The 18,978-nt window shown below is 42.6% G+C and overlaps 1 long non-coding RNA gene across 1 annotated transcript; it reads left to right on the forward strand.

Annotated features, from left to right (window-relative positions):
• Nucleotides 1-719: 719 nt before the first annotated feature.
• LOC308597870 lies at nucleotides 720-17,105 on the forward strand. Its single transcript, XR_014013232.1, has 3 exons — nucleotides 720-841; nucleotides 2,228-2,266; nucleotides 15,486-17,105. It is a non-coding gene; the product is annotated as an uncharacterized lncRNA (long non-coding RNA).
• Nucleotides 17,106-18,978: the final 1,873 nt, after the last annotated feature.

Raw genomic sequence — 18,978 nt, forward strand, 5'->3', positions numbered from 1 at the left:
GCAGGATGCATGTTTGCAACCCGCGGCATTCGCAACCCACGTTTGCGTGTCTGCGCACGCGCGGGTTGTGATCCGGCGCTTCTGTGCATGCGCAAAGCGTGATTTAGCGCTTCTGCACATGCGCAACCGCCGAAACCCGGAAAAAACCTGTTCCGGTACTTCCGGGTTTTGGTGGTCCGCAACCCGAAAAAACACAACCTGAAGCATCTGTAACCCGAGGTATGACTGTACTTTACATTTGTTCTTGTAAAAACTAATAAAAAATATTAACAACAACAACATAATTGTGTGCACTTCCTTGATGGTCCAAGATAGCAAACCCTTGTTTAGCCATGAAGCTCACTAGGTGAGCCAATCTTTCAACCTTTGCTGCCTCCACACTGCCTACCACAGTGCCTCCATTGGCTCATGATGTTTGGACTTAGGTCCAAGGCCTGTGAAACCCAGGGGCAAAGGGCATGTAACTGCCAAACATGCAGCAATATGTGAGGCAGTAGCAACAAGCTTGCCACTCCAGAGGCTGCATCGGCTTCCAACCCTCAGAATGGCATTGGATTGGCTGACCTCACTGCCATTCTCCTCACTGGAGAAAGTTCAGCCAATTGAAATGGTGTTAGGCAACTGTTGTTATTGTGTGCTGGCAGGGTCCCTTACCCCATTTGCCAGACGGTTGCCTAGGCAGCTAGGCTGAAAAGCAGGGTGGCAACAGCCAGGTAAGATGGTTGGGCGCAAGGGAGATGAGTATTGGATGGGAACAAAGCAGGTCTGTCACCCAAGAAATCTAAAAAAAGGAAAAGGACTGGGGTATCCATGGTGGTGTTGGACCACCCTCGTCCCAGAGGTAAGCTGCCCGAGACCCCCTCAAATCCAACAGTGCTTTGAGAATAAATAAATGGCAGCAATCCTCTGCGTGTTTGCTCAGAACTAAGTCCAACTGACTTTAATCTGACCTACTCCCAAATGCATAGGATTGCTTGCCAAGGAAATGGATCAATCTCCAGCGATTTCAGCAGGGATCTTTGATCATCTGCAGCTTATTCCGTATGCATTTCACGGGGAGCGGTGAATACTAAAATATTAGAATGTCAGCATCTCAGCTGGAACCTAATGATAATGTTTAAACTGCAAATTCTCATCCAAATAAATGATTTATAACGGAGAATTGGGAGAGGTTCGGATGACAAGATGAAGCCCACGTGTGTGTGTGTACGTGTGTGACAGAGAGAGCTTTTTCCACCCTTTAGGCCGTGAGTCTGAAGAGTTATGCACTGAGGCAAAATCATTTGATATCTCCATGCCACAATTCCCCAAAGTTTAAAAATAGAATTAATGGGCTTTGGCTCAAAGGGACTGGATGTCTTAGTGAATGGGTGGCTGTAAAGGACTTCATGGGGCTAGAAGCACTTTAAAGTGCAAGTGTTTTTATTATGACTGTCTGTCAGATTTCTTTTTCTAACAATGTCTCGAAGGTTTCTACAGCCTTATAGTACACTTGCTTCTTAATTTCACCCTAAGAGACTCTCGGGTTACGTTAATGCCCAGTAGCTTCTAAAGCACATTTATATCCAATGCGCTAATTTTCCCCCCTTTAGGTTTTTTGTTTTTTTTTAAGCATATGTATTAACAGAGCTATACAACATTGGCTGGCTGCTACAAATTGCCTTCCCTGACACATCTCTCTCATATAGGAGATGCCACTCCTGGGCTTCCTGTAGAGAAAGCAATAGCTGGGCGAATGTTTTATTCATAAGTAATATCTGGATTTTCCTTGGTTGTATTTTTAAGTGTCCACAGATCACGGAAAGGACATGATTCACAGGCCTCTCTTTCTCTTTAAAAAAAAGAAAAAGAAAAAAGCAGGTGATTTATTATGGTTGTAAAAAGCCTTTTTGAGATGGCAATGCCTGAGGTAAGTTGTTTAAAAGGAAAGCCTATTTTTACACGAATCCTGGAGCCCTTGTATAAGGTTTGTTCTGTTGATTTTCAAAACGATGGTGGTAAAAGGGGGTGGTGGAATCTTACTATCATATACGGTGACTTTGTCAGCTGCTACGATTCAGTTTAGTAGCACAGTACTTATTACCATTATTCATTATGATCAGTACTATTTTTCTAGAAAAATAGGTGCCACAACCCACCATGAATTCTTCTCTAGTTCTCTTACAGTGGCATATACCAATGGCCTATGTTCCAAGCATTAATAAACTGACTGACTTTCTTATAATAGCAATGGCGCCCACCTGAGAGTTGTCGGAACTGAGTTCCGGTAAGTTCTGGCTTTTAAAAAAAGTCCTAATTGTTATTATTAAATTTCTCCTGTGAATTATTCGAGGATCATAGGGCAGTTTACAATATAAATTAATTCTTAAATCCTGTTGTGGTGAGGGAGGGTATAGGCACTTTGGACCCTGTTCACACGGCATCCGACTTTTTTGTCCCTGAAATTGGGACGGGGTGAAATCCCCAAAAGGGATGTTACTTTTTTTCTGTATGCCACAACAGCTGCAAGAATATTGTTAGTGAAGAATTGGAAGAAACAAGATTTACCAACTATGAAAGAATGGCAGATGAAGATGATGGACTATACGGAACTTGCTGGACTGACCGGGAGACTCCGAGACCAGAGAGAACAGAAGGTGGAAGAAGACTGGAAGAAGTTTAAGGAATATTTGAAAAAAATATGTTAATATTTAAACCTTAGAATAGCTTTGGAAGTGGATATAGGCTGTAGGGTTAGAAGTAGAAGATAGGGTATTTTAAAATAGCATTATTTGTAAGTGATAAAATGTGAAGTTATTTTAAGTGTGATTTTAAAAAAAAGATGGTTAGAAATTATGATATATGTAAACTGCTAATGATGAAGTAAAATGAAAATCAGATAGGTGGGACTTGGGGAAGCCCACTTAACAATGTTTAAGAAAATAAGGATATGACAATAATTTGTTTGTATTGTTTGTCTTTTCTGTTTGTGTTTTCTTATTTGTGTTATAAAATGAATACAGTGGTACCTCGCAAGACGAATGCCTCGCAAGACGGAAAACTCGCAAAACGAAGGGGTTTTTGGTTTTTTGAGTTGCTTCGCAAGACGATTTTCCCTATGGGCTTGCTTCACAAGACGGAAATGTCTTGCAAGTTTGTTTCCTTTTTCTTAAAACTGTTAATACAGTTGCGACTTGACTTCAAGGAGCAACTCACAGCACGCGGTGTGGTAGCCTTTTTCGAGGTTTTTGGTGATTTTTGAAGCTTTTCCAAAACTTTTCCGACACTGTGCTTCGCAAGACGGAAAAAACCGCAAGACGAAAAAACTCGCAGAACGAATTAATTTCGTCTTGCGAGGCACCACTGTAAATGTTTTTGAAAAAAGAAATAAAATGAAATTGGGACATGTGTTGCTCCCAGCGAGTAACATGACCCACACCACACTCTCACCCCGAAAAAAGCAAGACGAGAGCGCATGAAATCACAGCACTGGTTCTCAGGGCACATCTGAGGGTTTTGTCAGAGTGCAAATGAATATGGCGGAAATTAGTGAGGCCAGGTCCGATTTTTCAGCAAAAGGGTGCACCTGAACTGCCCCTCCCTCCAGAGCTGGTAAATGGTGTTCTTGGCTACCAGGACTACCTTGTATTCCAGGAGGTGTTGGACTGCATGATCCTTGTGGCCCCTAACAACTCTACAATTCTATGATTCTGTGACTAGGACTGGGTCCAGGAGCATCAGCAAACTGCAAACCTGGTTTGTAGATTAGTGTGCGACCATATTCATTCAAAACAGCCTGTACCCCTGTAGAGTGCCTGAACAAAGGAGGACTCCATCTTGTGTAGATTAAACTTCCGTTTGTTCACACTCATCCAGTTAAAAAATGATTAAAACCACAGCCAGATGGCTCAAAGTAGTAAAAACAGTATTGGAAGATGCCTGAAATTACCTGCAATGACGGTACGAAAAATCTCTCGAGTAGGGAATACAGCAATCATTAATGGCAGGACAACACACACACACACACACACACACACAAACAAACAAACAAACAAACAAACATGTGCTATCTCATCAATGAATTAGTCCCACAGCTAAATGCATGATCTGTCTCTTTTTAGAAGGAACGTTTGAAATTAATGCTATGGAAATTCTAACCATAGTTTTTGATTGCCTGTGGCTGTTTCTTTCACACAAATCTATTTGGTTATATAAAGGTGATGATTTATTAAATTTGTATACCGTCCCATACCTGTAAATCTTAAGGCGGTTCACAACATAAAACCACAATATAAAAAATACAAAATACATAATAAGAACAAAAACAAACCAATAACACTCCCCTGCCTTCTGCAACATATTTAAAAGGGCATCGGATGTCAGTCAGCCAAAGGAATGTTTTTGCCTGGCACTTAAAGGTGTATAATGAAGGTACTGGCTGAACCTCCCTGGGGAGAGCATTCCACAAGTGGGGGGCCACTGCTGAAAAGGCCCGTTCTTGTGTTGCACCCTCTGGACCTCTCGTGGAGGAGGCATGCAAAGAAGGTTGGTTCATATGGGAAGAGGTGGTCCTTGAAGTATTGCAGTCCTTCTGCACTCTTCTAACATTGCTCACGGGTGGACGTAGGTGGCGCTGTGGGTTAAACCACAAAGCCTAAGGCTTGCCGATCAGAAGGTCGGCAGTTCGAATCCCCGTGACGGGGTGAGCTCCCGTTGCTCAGCCCCTGCTCCTGCCAACATAGCAGTTCGAAAGCATGAAGTGCAAGTAGATAAATAGGTACCACTCCAGCGGGAAGGTAAACGGCGTTTCCGTGCTCTGCTCTGGTTCGCAGAAAGCGGCTTAGTCATGCTGGCCACATGACCCGGAAGCTGTACACTGGCTCCATCAGCCAGTAAAGTGAGATGAGCGCCACAACCCAGAGTCATCTGCGACTGGACCCAATGGTCAGGGATCCCTTTACCTTTAATATTGCTCAAGGTGGCTTACAATTGTTTTAAAAAACACGTAATCTAGATCTTCCCTTGTTGTTGCACTTACGGAGAGTCAAACCAAGGAAGCTGCCTTATTCTATGTTAGACTATTTGTCCATCTGACCCCATACTATCTACTGTGGTGGTGGATCTACAGGAAATAGTCATAACTTGACTACTTGAGTTCCAGAGATGGAAACTGGGATATTCTGCATGAAAAGTTATGGTCCTTGCCTAAGCTTACATGTCTGAGCTCACCTTTAGACTCAAAGTCTCTGACCAGCAGAGACTCTCCTGCCCTATTGGACTCCTTCTCCATTTGCTGTTGGGGACACCTGGTGAGCTACAATGGGAAATAATAGTATATTTCAATATAATGGGGAAAATTCTGACTCCAACAGACCATTATGGAAATACATTTCCACATATTTTTTTTGAGAACTACCAAGATTCTTGGCTTTCCAGAATTTCACCCATCTATATATTTTTTTAATCTTCTGACCTTCAAGCTATATTTATAAGCAGATGAGTTGTCCATTAATAAATATATCATTGCTCATTTGAGGAGAACCAGGTTTTCCGCAGGGCTCAATCACTTCATCTTCACCACTGTGTTGCATTAGCATTCCAATTTGTTCAACTAATATATATCAACTGATGGAAGGAATTCTGGGAGACCACACCTGGCATCCTGCACAATGGAATAACACAAATCACCTAAAGGTACCAGGTTTTTCACATCAGTTGGAGCCATAAATGACCGGGAATGGAATAACGTGCACATTCTTCAATAGTCTGTTGAAGAGTTTCGGGATTTCGGATACCAGAAGTGCCTCTATTGCCACCTGCTGGGCTTTGTCGATTCATGAATAGGATCATTTGGTTCTTTTCCAAATACAGATTTGGGGTTATTGCTGTCCGGAATGTCTCTTGTACAAACAAACTGGCCAATGAACTCTATCCCCCACTCTTCGAGTGAAGAGGACTGCTTCAGAAATAGGAACATTAGCTTTCGGTGTTAATTTATAGAGCTAATCTCTTGCAAGTATTTAAAACACATGCCAGCTCACACAGCTGAGAATTTCTTGTCTCAACTGACATTTTGTGTTGAACAATTCTTCTCTCAACTAATCAATCATCTCTCCCCCCCCCCCCGATTTAAGTGATTTTATATGGGTCACACATGTGTACAGTATTATTAGTATAGTGTGCATGCACACACACACACACATACACCATGGCTGAAAAAAATGAAAAACAGTTGCAAAGAACGCTGGACAGTCCTCAGTGAAACATGTGCTATTTTTCTCCTGCTTTTAAAATGTTTTTCATTGACTTAGTGAGTATGCTTAGGATCGCCACCTCAGACATAGCTCTGAACGAGACACAATTTATGGAAGCATGATGAGATATAGATTTCAAGCTTGAAGGGGCGTGTGGAGCCTGGAAGTTTCGGATGAATTCATTCGATTACTTTAAGTGGTAGCAAATGGAAACATCTGCAAGGGGGGCATTTTAATCCACTTCCAAACTGTGTTTCTGCTTTTAAGGATTCTGTTGTAAAACAAAGAAAAGCAAAAGGCCTTCGCGCAAAGAAGGGTATCATTACAAATCTGAAACTCAGAGAGGTTTCGCTAGGTAGATACAGGGAATAGATTAATGAAGTGCAATGTACGTGGATCCCAGCGCTTTTTGAAACACTGTAAGTATCAGCAAATGTAAGATAAAAGAAATATGAGGACATCCATTTAAAAACTTATACACACACATATGAGAAATAATATTTATTTTTTATATCCATTGTCTCATAACATGAGCTCTCAAGGCAGCAATTAGCAATATGTCAACATAAACCAATCATGTTGAAATAACCACCAACAAATAGGGATGGGATGGGAAGAAATTTGGTTTGGATTGGATTTTTATCCAAACTTACCTAATTCACCCTTTCTGAAACAAAACACAAACTAAAACACAGCAAACCTCTGAAATTCACCCTTCTCCGTTTGTTTTTTTGATGCAGTTCTCCAGATGTGTAAACAAAAATGTGCACATTAGAGAAAAGGGTCACAAAAAACATATACATTAATTAAGATAATATATATGCTGTTTTATATTAGGGGAAACTTGGAAAAATGTGTATTATCAAGCACAATATGTATGTTAAGAGAAATTTACACTAAAATGCTGGTGGATTTTTTGAAAAAGATATTGCGAACCAACACAGAAATGAAGAGAACTGAAGACTGGAAAAATGTGAAACGGAGAGAAATAAGAATGGACAGATCCCTCCACCTCTGCTATCAAGCTGGAATGAGCATGGCAGTGATAGTGTCCCACAGCATCACTGCAGGACATTCTGGGTAACTGTAATAGTGGTTGCCTGGCATCCCTCAGAACACTAGGAAAGGAGACTCAGGAAAGCAAGGCCTGAAATAATGTGTGGTCAACAGCTGTTTGAGGATACTATCTGTTGAAGGAGCGTCTCCACCCCCATCGTTCAGCCCGGACACTGAGGTCCAGCTCCGAGGACCTTCTGGCTGCTCCCTCACTGTGAGAAGTGAAGTTACAGGGAACCAGGCAGAGGGCCTTCTCGGTAGTGGCGCCTGCCCTGTGGAACACCCTCCCATCAGATGTCAAAGAAATAAACAACTATCTGACGTTTAGAAGTCATCTGAAGGTAGCCCTGTTTAGGGAAGGTTTTAATGACTGATGTTTTAATGTATTTATATTGTTGGAAGCCGCCCAGAGCGTCTGGGGAAACCCAGCCAGATGGGTGGGGTATAAATAATAAATTATTATTAGTAGTAGTATTGATGCAGCAGCAAAGAAAGCTAACACTATTCCAGGCTGCATCCACAGAAGTATAGGGTCCAGATCAAGGGAAGAAATAGTACCACTCTATTCTGCCTTGGTCGGATCACACCTGGAATACTGTGTCCAGTTCTGGGTGTCGCAATTTAAGAGGGATGTTGACAAGCTGGAACGCATGCAGAGGAGGGCAACCAAGATGATCAAGGGTCTGGAAACCAAGCCTTGAAGGAGTTGAAGGAACAGTTGAAGGAGCTGGGTACATTTAGCCTGGAAAAGAGGACACTGAGAGGAGATATGATAGCCAACTTCAAACATCTCAATGCTGTCACATGGAAGCGGGAACAAGCTTCTGTTCTGGAGGGTAGGAGTCAAGTTATAAGAAAGGAGATTCTGAGTAATATCAGGAAGAACTTTCTGACAGTAAGAGCTGTTTGACAATGGAACATAGCTGTCAACTGTCCCTTATTTGGCGGGAAACTCCCTTATTCTGTGTCCCACTGCTGTCCCTTATTGATGATGTCCCTTAAATGTCCCTGGTTTCAAAGGAAGCAGCTCCTCTCCCTCCCTCCCTCCCTCCCTGTTGGCCAGGGAGCAGGGAGGCATCAACTGTGCTGCTTGGCTACGTTGCTCACCCAATAGGGAGTCTAAGAACTACTGGGGGGGTGGCGCTTGCATGCTTTGTGCCGATAAAATTGGCCTCGTTGCCTGGGAACTGGCCTTTGCTCAGCGCTTCCCAGTGGAGAGGTGATGGTGGTTTTCCTTGCTGCATTCCCTTTGCCGGGTTGCTGCGCTGTGGGAACCACTGCTTGAGGCTTCGTTTGGCTGCTGCCTGGGCTTTCTGCCTTTGGCTTGGAGGGGCTCAGAAGTTGAACATACCTGTGCTTGGAAAATCCCTTATTTTGGCTGCTGATCCCTTATTTTTGTGGCTGCTGGTCCCTTATTTTCAAATCTGTAAGTTGACAGCTAGGCAGTGGAACGGTCTCCCTTGGGAGGTTGTGGGCTCTCCTTCCATGGAGGTTTCTAAGAAGAGGTTGGATGGCCATCTGTCATGGATGCTTTAGTTGAGATTTTTGCATTGCAAGGGGTTGGACTAGACTGCCCTTGGGTCCCTTTGTTCAGTTTCGGTTTCAGTTTCTGTTAATTGGTTCTCGTGAGAAACTTGCAGATTCTAGCTTCACCAATTAACTCCAGCTGGTGGCAATTTACTCTTGGCAGAAAGCCCAGGTCTGCTTGACCTAGAAACTACTCACTCTGATTGGTTAACGAGCAGCACTCAACTCTGTTATCAAGGGATTGTTAGCTCAGTTTGATGTGAGGTGTGTTAGGAGTTAGAAGTGCTGTGTATGGTTATGAGAGAGAGAAAGAGGATTTATTTTGTTTTTATTTGTATGCAGAAACTCTGCTGGTTTTATTTTTTCCTTTTAATAAATCCTGTAAATAGTTATTCTGAGTCTAGCTGACTAGTCATTACTGCCGCAACTAGCTTCTTCGCTGTGCAGGAAAACTCTGCTACGTTTGGGCTAAAGCCAATAGGGCTATGCCTGACACTCCAAAGTTCCATGAGGTTATGGGCATTGTGCTGCCAGCCTGAGTTGCGGTGGTGTCAGCATCAACGGCGTTGGTTCCAGTAGTTCCAGAAGTTGTTGTTCTCTGGCTGGTTCCTGACCGTGGTGAGCTGGTGACGCAGCGGACAGAAGGACAACAGCTGCAGCGTGTGAGTGCTGGGTGCTGTAGTTCCTGTTTTCTCTCTCGGTGGTCGTGAGTAGCTGGTTCCGGGTTCCAGGGACATCGCTCTCAAGATGGCCTCACAACCAGTTCAGATGGCTTTTGAGCGTCTGAATGACTCCAATTACTTGCTGTGGTCGGAACGCATGCAGGCAGTGCTGCAGAGGGATCGTCTCTGGCAAGTGGTGAGTAAGTTTCCTACGAAGCCTGATGATGAAGACCTCGATAAAGACCAAAGAGCAAGGGCCACAATTGTCTTGGGGCTGGAAGATTCCCAGTTGCCGTATGTGAGGGGAATCAAGACAGCTAGAGGTGTGTGGCAAGCACTTAAAGAACTCCATGTGCGTGAGACAGCGGTTTCCAAGCTGTTCATTCGCAAGGCATTGTACAAGGCAATGTTACAGCCTGGGGTTACAATGCAGGAACACCTACACAGTTTACAGTTAAAGTTTGCTGCGCTACAGGAAAGAGACTGTGCGTTAGACCAGCAGGAGAAGGTGGCTATTATTTTGAGTTCTCTCCCGGAAAGCTGGGACAATTTAGTTTTGTCTCTAGAAGGCATACAGGAGCGTGATTTATCAGTCAGTTACGTTACTGGGCGTTTGATTGAAGAATGGCAGAAGAGGCAAGAAAGGTCGTTGGCTGCAGAGGCTTCTACAGGTGGGCGGTTTGGAAGGAGTTCTCATGCCGTGCCAGAGGTGAAGCAAGAGCAGCGTACTGGTGAGGAGTCAGCGTTTGCTGTTAGGCGTTGTTTCCAATGTGGGTCTTCAGCGCATCTAAAACGACAATGTCCGGAGTTGGTCAAGTCTCAGTTGCCGGTGCAGGAGCAGAGACAAGATCAGCAGCAGCAGCAGCAGCGGAAAAAGAACTTCTTCAAACGAAAACAGTCGGCTCAGCTGGTGACCGGCGAGGTCAAGATTGCTGATGAGAAACAAGCGGTCTGGGTGGTCGATTCGGGAGCGTCTCGCCACATCGTGAATTCAGATGAATTGTTTGTTTCCAAGAACTCAGCACAGCGCAGCCAGGTGGCTCTAGCAGACGGAAGTACTTCCGAAGTGATTTCGGGGGGTGCAGTTTATGTTCCTTGTCTTCGTGAATGCCTGCAAAATGTACTTTGTGTGCCGTCATTAAGGAGCAATCTGATGTCTGTAGATTGTTTGCTAAAAGCTGGGTTTAAAGTGTATTTTGAAGGAGACAGTTGCATTATTAAGAAGGCTGGTGAGATTTTAGGCACTGCTAAGTCAGAGGGAGGCTTGTTTTGGCTTAAAGCAGGATCTCAAGTTGCAGCAGTAGTCAGTAAATCTCAGCCTGCAGTGAATAACAAAGCTATACATGACAACTGTGTGCACTTATTGCATAGGAAAATGGGGCATGCTTGCTGGAAAAGTGTACTAAAAATGTCTGAATTGGCTGATGGGGGTAATTTAAAGAGTTGTAACAAGTACCTTGATTGTAATGTCTGTAAAAAGGTTAAAACCCACAGAGTCTCTTACCCCAGAAGCGACAGAGTTAGTGAGGCACCGCTACAGCTGGTTCACATGGACGTAATTGGTCCATTTGCTGTAAGCAGGGGTGGATCGCGTTTTTCACTAACAATTGTGGATGACGCCACGCGTTACTCCTGGGTTTTTCCCATGAAAAATAAGGGTGACGTGTTCACTAAGTTTAAAGGCTGGGTGGCATCTGTGGAAAGATTTCTGTCCATTAAACTCAAAAGGATTCAGACGGACAGAGGTGGCGAATTTATGTCAAATGCCTTTAAAGATTGGTTACAAAAGCGTGGCATTGGACATAGAAAAACGAACGTTTTTTCCCCAGAGGAGAATGGCGTTGCAGAGCGAAAAAACAGATCTTTACAAGATATGATGTTTGCCATGCTTGAGGATGCTGATTTACCCATGTCTTATTGGGGGGAGAGCATGCTCACCGCGTGTTATCTCCAAAATAGGCTCTTCCATCAAACAATAGGTACAACCCCGTACTTTAAATTGTTTCAGAAAAAACCTAAAATTGACCATTTGCATGTGTTTGGATCAAAAGCCTGGGTATTAATTCCGAAACAAATGAGAAAGAAGGGAGATCCTAAGACCAAACAGCTAGTGTTTGTGGGTTACCAGGAGCTGGGAAAAGGTTTCCGCTTTGCTGAAGGGACAAATGGCATTGTGATCTCCAGGAATGCCAGTTTTTGTGAACATAGTGGCTGGGAGAGACTACATGCCAATACTGAGGTTTGGTTTGAACCTTCCCAGGAGCTTCATGACTCTGAAGGTAGACACAGAGAATCAAAGTCTGAGGGGGAGGAAAGTTCAGATAAGAGCTCTCAAGAAAGTGGAGTTAGCCAAAGACCAGTTGCTAAGCAACAAAAGAGAAGTCGTAGTTCTGAGGAGGAAAGTGGGTCAGAAGAAAAATTTTCTCCCAGAAGATCTAAAAGACAAAACAAAGGAGTGCCTCCAGTGCGTTTTTCCCCAGATACTGCAAATGTGTTTAGTGTAAGTGCAGAACCCAAGAGTTTTCAGGAGGTGTTAAAGTTACCAAAAGAGGAGGCAGAGCGCTGGAAACAGGCAATGGAGGAAGAGATGTCCTCTCTGAATGAGCATAAGGTTTTTACACCAGTGGCAGCGCCTGAGGGGGCAAAGATTGTAGGCTGCAGGTGGGTGTACAAAAGACTTAGGCCCGGTTAGGACATATCTAGGGTTGGAAGTGTGCTGGGCCCAAGATGGCAGCTGTCTAATTAGTCAGCAGAACAAAGTTAAACAACTACTGACTACATACAGGATGCAGGATTGCAAAGGGGCAGCGGTGCCTATGGATCCAGGTTTCATAAAAAACACTTCACATAGATGAGAGTCCTGAATTTGAACAAGACAATGTAATCACCTGTACTTATGTGTCAAGTGAAGAAAATGTAGCAGATGTGTTAACTAAACCATTGGCAAAGATAAAGAACAAGCGAATGTGCAAGGGTTTAGGTTTGCTGGAAAAATAATCTCCTACATAGGTGTATTTGGTGTTAATTGTTCAGCAGAATCTGTGAGGGGGTGTTCAGTTTCGGTTTCAGTTTCTGTTAATTGGTTCTCGTGAGAAACTTGCAGATTCTAGCTTCACCAATTAACTCCAGCTGGTGGCAATTTACTCTTGGCAGAAAGCCCAGGTCTGCTTGACCTAGAAACTACTCACTCTGATTGGTTAACGAGCAGCACTCAACTCTGTTATCAAGGGATTGTTAGCTCAGTTTGATGTGAGGTGTGTTAGGAGTTAGAAGTGCTGTGTATGGTTATGAGAGAGAGAAAGAGGATTTATTTTGTTTTTATTTGTATGCAGAAACTCTGCTGGTTTTATTTTTTCCTTTTAATAAATCCTGTAAATAGTTATTCTGAGTCTAGCTGACTAGTCATTACTGCCGCAACTAGCTTCTTCGCTGTGCAGGAAAACTCTGCTACGTTTGGGCTAAAGCCAATAGGGCTATGCCTGACACTCCAAAGTTCCATGACCCTTCCAACACTACAATTCTATTATGCCAATCCTGCACATCTCATCTCCTTAAAACTCACCTTTACTGTGCAGCCTTAGGCTTAATCTCTCAGTCTTTGCCACCAGATGAAGCCTGGGTATGTGGAATGCATTTACTCAAATGTTCACCTCACCCCATTCCCTTCCCTTCCTTGCTCTGTTGTCCCCCACTGCTGAAATTTAGACTGTAAAATCTCGAGGTAGGAAACCAGTGCGTTTTTGTGTTTCTTGCCCTTTAAAGTGCCATAAACATTTATGGCGTTCACTAAGGCTTCAATCATATACACCGGTATCAAAAGAATTAAAACGCATTAAACCCAGTGGGGCTTACTTTGAAGCAGGCATATTCTAGGGCTGAACTGTCCCTTTAGCCCTGGAAAGATCTGATTGTTGCCATTAATTATCAACAAGGCTTCGAAGTCAGCTTCATAAAGGTGCTTCTCCATTGCTTCCGGTAATTCTTTCCAGAAGGCCTCCCTCAAACATGGTGGACTCTGGAATTTCACCCCAGATTCAGGACACTTTTAAAATATTGCATAGCTGTCAACTTTTCCCTTTTCTTGCGAGGAAACCTATTTGGAATAAGGGAATTTCCCTTTAAAAAAGGGAAATGTTGACAGCTATGATATTGTGATAATTCAAGTTGGCACAAATCCATGCAATAAAGAAATGACATTGTAAACCTCTGCATCATCTGGGTTTTTAAAAAAATGAATTATGACAGGGTTGTTTTTATTATTTTTTAGCAAAATGTTAAAAAAAGGATTCAAGGCATCAATTAATACATTTACATATAAAATCTCCCAGAAGATAAAATGAGTGCAAGGCAGAAAGATTACAAAGGCCAATCCATGACACATGGTGTGTTTACACATGTACATTAATGTCATTTTCCACTTCAGTGAGTAAAAGCAATTATGCGGTGTTCACATTTTCTAGCTTGATGCGTTTTTCGCCATATGCTGCCCAATTTTGTCTCTCTGTTAAGAAATCAAGCAGGGAGTAAAGATGAAATCACATCTAAGACAGATATGATCGATTCTGAAATATGTATGCCTCTTAAAAATTGCCACAGGTTTACGTATTTTACTGTTTGTGTGACTCCATTCCTTACTTTGCCACATTAGGATTTATGCTTGATATTTTTTTTATTAAAAAAAAAATCTTTGGAGCTGGATCATGAATTTCTCATGCAATTTCCCTCAGCGGACAGGAATTTTGAGTAGCAGCAGAGTAACAATCTGATTTATTACCCCATGAATTATATGGCTCCAAGTTTAAAAAGCTTTGATTAACATCAGTTGCTATTTGATCATGCTTATCAGCCATATTTAAATTTAAATTATTTTCTTAAAGAGCAATATACTGCTTTTCCCCATTATAGCAGGAATAGGGAACCAATGGCCTTCCAGATGTTGAGATCGCAGCTTCCATCATGGCCAATGATGAGGAATGATGGGAGTTGTATTCTAATAACATCTGGAGGTCACCAGGCTCTCCATTCCTGCCTTTAAGTAAGTTCTGACCTGCATACTAAAAATATTAGGAGATTAAAGCGACAATGTTATGCCCACGTATCTGTCAGTAACCTCTGTTTAACTTAATGGGACTTACTTTTGAGCATACAGTCACAGGGCTGCATTATACACTGTGTTTTGGCATCTACAGCTATTTTACTAATTTCTGGCCAGAATCCAGAGATCCCTGTAGATTCCCATGAGATTATGAACAACACCAAGCCTTACGCCATTTCTTTTTCCAAAATGAAGCTCATTGGGCTGCTCCGGAGAGTTTTCTGAATGCGACGGACAACTTTTTAAATGCAAATTGATAGCAACAATGAATATACAGTGATTGCAGAAGGAGAAGAAAATGACATGGATGGACTCAAATTATCACTGATTGTTTTCCTTTCCAACAAATAACAAAATTGCTGTGTGATTTTCAGTCTTTCACCTCTTAACTGAACATGATTGGTTAATTCGAACCTGTGCACAGTTCCTATAATGCCAGTCTGGGAAGGAAGAAATTCAGAGAGGCCTTTCTCTTCTCTATTTCTGTTCTGTGTTTTCATTTAGATTAGCTTTTTAGCCTTGATGAAAAGGTTAATCTTTGTATTTAATCTTTGTATTTCCCCCCAAAAAATTCAATATTTTTTTTTCAAATAGCAGCAACAATAAGAATAACAGCCCAGAGCAGAGAATATCTCCTAAGCACCATGTTGAATTCCTCTCTTTGTATCCTATGGTTTTAATACTTATAAGCAAGTTGCCCAGATAATGTTTGCTATTGTTTGGCATATCAGTAATGAAGATTAACAACCTACTTTATATGGTTGTTATAAGAATAAAAATGTGCATGTGTGGGTGCCCCAGGTTTTTACATGTGGCTCGTTAGAAGATAAGTATAAAGATATTTATAATTTTTACTGCTGAATGTCAACAATTGCAGTATTATTTCTAATGCACAATTATCTTGGCAAATAGGAGGCACTCCCTGTGGAAGGAAATGGAAGGAGCTGCCCTCCAACTGCCAGGTTTGCACAGATGACAAAAAAAAAGACTGTTAGAGGCTCAAGGATAAACGTTTCAGCTAGTAGAGGGAGTTGTATAATAGAGTTTCCACAAAGGCTTTGCGATTTCAACCTGCCTATTGAATTGCTAACAGTTCTGTCATAGATAGAAAGAGAGTCTAGCAAGGTAGACAGCTTTTTAAACAAAATGTTTTGCAAGATGCCAAATGGTTTTCAAGCCTTTTTTATTTTTTTTGCATTGTCTGGCAAAAAAATGGAATTTAAATCAGTTGCATGGGTCTGGCACATGGAAAGTGTGATGATGAAGAAAAAAAAAAGTGTTGATGGGTCACAATACAGCCAACATCTCTGAAAGCAAGGAACATGAATTCCTGCTTTCTTTTACTCCTTTAGAATGGATATTTTTTTTAAAAAAATGATAGAGGAGAAAGATAAATGAAAATGGCCAATTGGATCTGAGCTTATGCTGCTGAAATGCAAATTAACTGTGGAAAAAACGTTGGTGTCAATGTGTTCCCTAACGACATCATAAAAATTACCACTTGTCATCATACAAACTACTACAAAAACTGGCACAATTTGTGTTCAGTGTTCATTTTGCAGTAATGTTTTGAATTTTGGCACACTGTTGCTGGTGTGCTTAGGATCAGGGTCTTGACAACAGTGCTCTGAAGGCTGACCATGAATTTAACTCATTGAATTCAGTTTTAACCTCCCAAGCACAGAATATATAAAATTTCTCTTTTGGATGGGTTTATGTTTCATGGAGAAAGGAAGCGCAAGACTTGTACTTCCTGTTCCCTTCAGATCTTGGGCATAGCCAAAGGTACTTTCAGTGCTGGAAAAGGTCCTTTGCTGGCTGAGGTTTCTTCTGTGAAGTCATGATGATCAAAGTGTTATTTTGGGTTTATGCAGTGCAGAACTTCAGTACAGGAACTGACCTTTTGATTTAATAAATTGAACATGTTTCCTCTTCTGTGAATTTAAGGTGCCATTGATTGATCTGAAAATCTTTTCCCTCAAAGGATATGGATTTCAAACACTATTTGAATAAACTTAGGGATTTTGAAAGAGGTTTTTTCCACTTAATAACCTGTGATACTATTTCTTGTTTTCATTACAAAGTAAATTGTGAAACATAATAGCTTGGCAACGAGAAGCAATTGAATCTCATTTAATTTTAAATTGTACAGGGACCTCCAGCACACTTCATCTGGAGGCACAGATGCTGGCGACAATTCTCTCAGAATAGTCAAATTTGTCATAAAATACCCACAACCAGCTTTGTGACCTTAGGTGAAAACTCAGACAGGATTCAGTTCTTTCCTGCAGTTCAGGTGGTTCATGGTATTGTTTAACAACGTAGGTTAGATTTCGCCCCATATTTCCGAATAACTTCACTGGCCACTTAATAAAACACTTTCTTTCAGCAGAAAAAAGTATATATTCCCTGCTTTTTGCCAATCTGTTAAACCATATTTGGTTCCTTCATACTTTTAACCCTCTCACATCAACATTCACTGGACAAGAGCTGTTCCAAATACAGTGGTACCTTGGTTTACATACACTTCAGGTTACAGATGCCGCTAATCCAGAAATAGTACCTTGAGTTAAGAACTTTGCTTCAGGATGAGATCAGAAATTGTGCTCCGGCAGCACGGCAGCAGCAGGAGGCCCCATTAGCTAAAGTGGTGCTTCAGGTTAAGAACAGTTTCAGGTTAAGTACGGACCTCTGGAACGAATTAAGTACTTAACCCGAGGTACCACTGTACAGTAACAGCCATTATAATGCTAAATGTAAACAGCTGTCGAGGGCTTCCTTGACACTCCTGTAGCCAAGGCTGTGTGTCCTCAGCAGGGCTTGCCCTACCATTAGACAGGGTGAGGCAATTGCCTCAGGTGGCAGATGCTGGGGGGAGGGGGGGAAATGGCAGCTGCCCCTCCAGCTTTTATTTCTGAGCTCCTAGCCCTTGCCCTTTGCTGAAAATCAGGGTGATGTGTGAGACAGGTGATCTGAAGCATGCTGACCTATTGCCAATGTTGACATAAGATTCAGCTCCTTCTCCAGTCAGCTTTTGTATTGTACAGTGGTACCTGTGGATATGCACACCTCTGGATGAGTATCCTTCGGGTTACGCACATGGCAAACCTGAAAGTATTTTTCCGGGTTTCGCCATGCGCGCATGCACAGAAGCACTCTACACGCCACGCGCAAGTGCAGAAGCGCTCTACACACCATGTGCATGCGCAGAAACACCCTACTGCGCCGCACCACACGCATGCACAGAACAGGCACCTCCGGTTGCGCATTCTTTGGGATCCGACCGGAACTCCAGGATGGATCCCTTGTGCAACCAGAGGTACCACTGTCCTTTGAATTGGGGGGTGTTTGTGGTGCAGGGAGGTGCCATCTTCTCCTTTGCCTCAGGCAGGAAAATGTATTGGTCCTCAGAAGCCAAATATGCCTGTTCTGAACTCTATCCATCAGGGTAAGCATTTTGGCTTGCCAAATGGAATTATCCCAGAGCTCCTCCCCCTGTACACTGTTCTGGGGATCCTCCTGACCCCGTAAGAAGCAATTTTTGGGGAAAGGCATGTAGTGCAAAGCTTTCACTGACAGGACTCGTCCCGCCTTCTATAAGCAGAACGTTCAAATCCATATATTTTCCTTTTTTGCACATCACTTACAGCTAGAGATGACCTCTGAAGGCCTGGATTTGGTAAGACTATTCCAGCAAATTTGGATCTAGAAGATAAAGGGGGGAACACATGGAGCTCGATCGGAGCCATTCGAAAGAGGAGGGGAGACTTGGAAAAGTGACCAGAATATGAGAGAGTTGAAAACACCGAGTCCTCTCTGACGCTTAGACTTGTCATATACAGTGGTATCTCAGGTTAAGAACTTAATTCGTTCTGGAGGTCCGTTCTTAACCTGAAACGGTTCTTAACCTGAGGAGCGCTTTCGCTAATGGGGCCTCCTGCTGCCGCTGCGCCGCTGACACGCGATTTCCATTCTTATCCTGGGGCAAAGTTCTTAACCTGGAGCAACCACTTCCTGGCTGGCAGAGTTTGCAACCCGAAGTGTCTGTAACCCGAGGTACCACTATAACACTGCCAATCTGTTAGCTGTTAAGTATCAACTGGAAATGTGCTTTCTTCAAAATGAATCCTCAGGTTTTTACCCCCAGGAAACAAGATTCCACATATATTGAATGCATTACTAGGAGTCATAATTCCTCTGTATTGTGATGTGGTTGGTGTAAAGCCCAGTGTGAATTGGTGGAAACAACATCCCCCCCCCCCGAATATGAGAAATGAGAAGATCTATTCTCAGTTCAAATGGGCAAACTTGCAAAGTGTCCTTTAAGCAAGTTTACCTTCTTGCATGCCATGAAAGCAAGATCTCCATATCCAAAGTAAACAGATGCCCTCAGTTTGGTCTACTG

Source organism: Podarcis bocagei (assembly GCF_964188305.1).
Source record: "Podarcis bocagei genome assembly, chromosome: 11".
Classification (NCBI taxonomy): domain Eukaryota; kingdom Metazoa; phylum Chordata; class Lepidosauria; order Squamata; family Lacertidae; genus Podarcis; species Podarcis bocagei.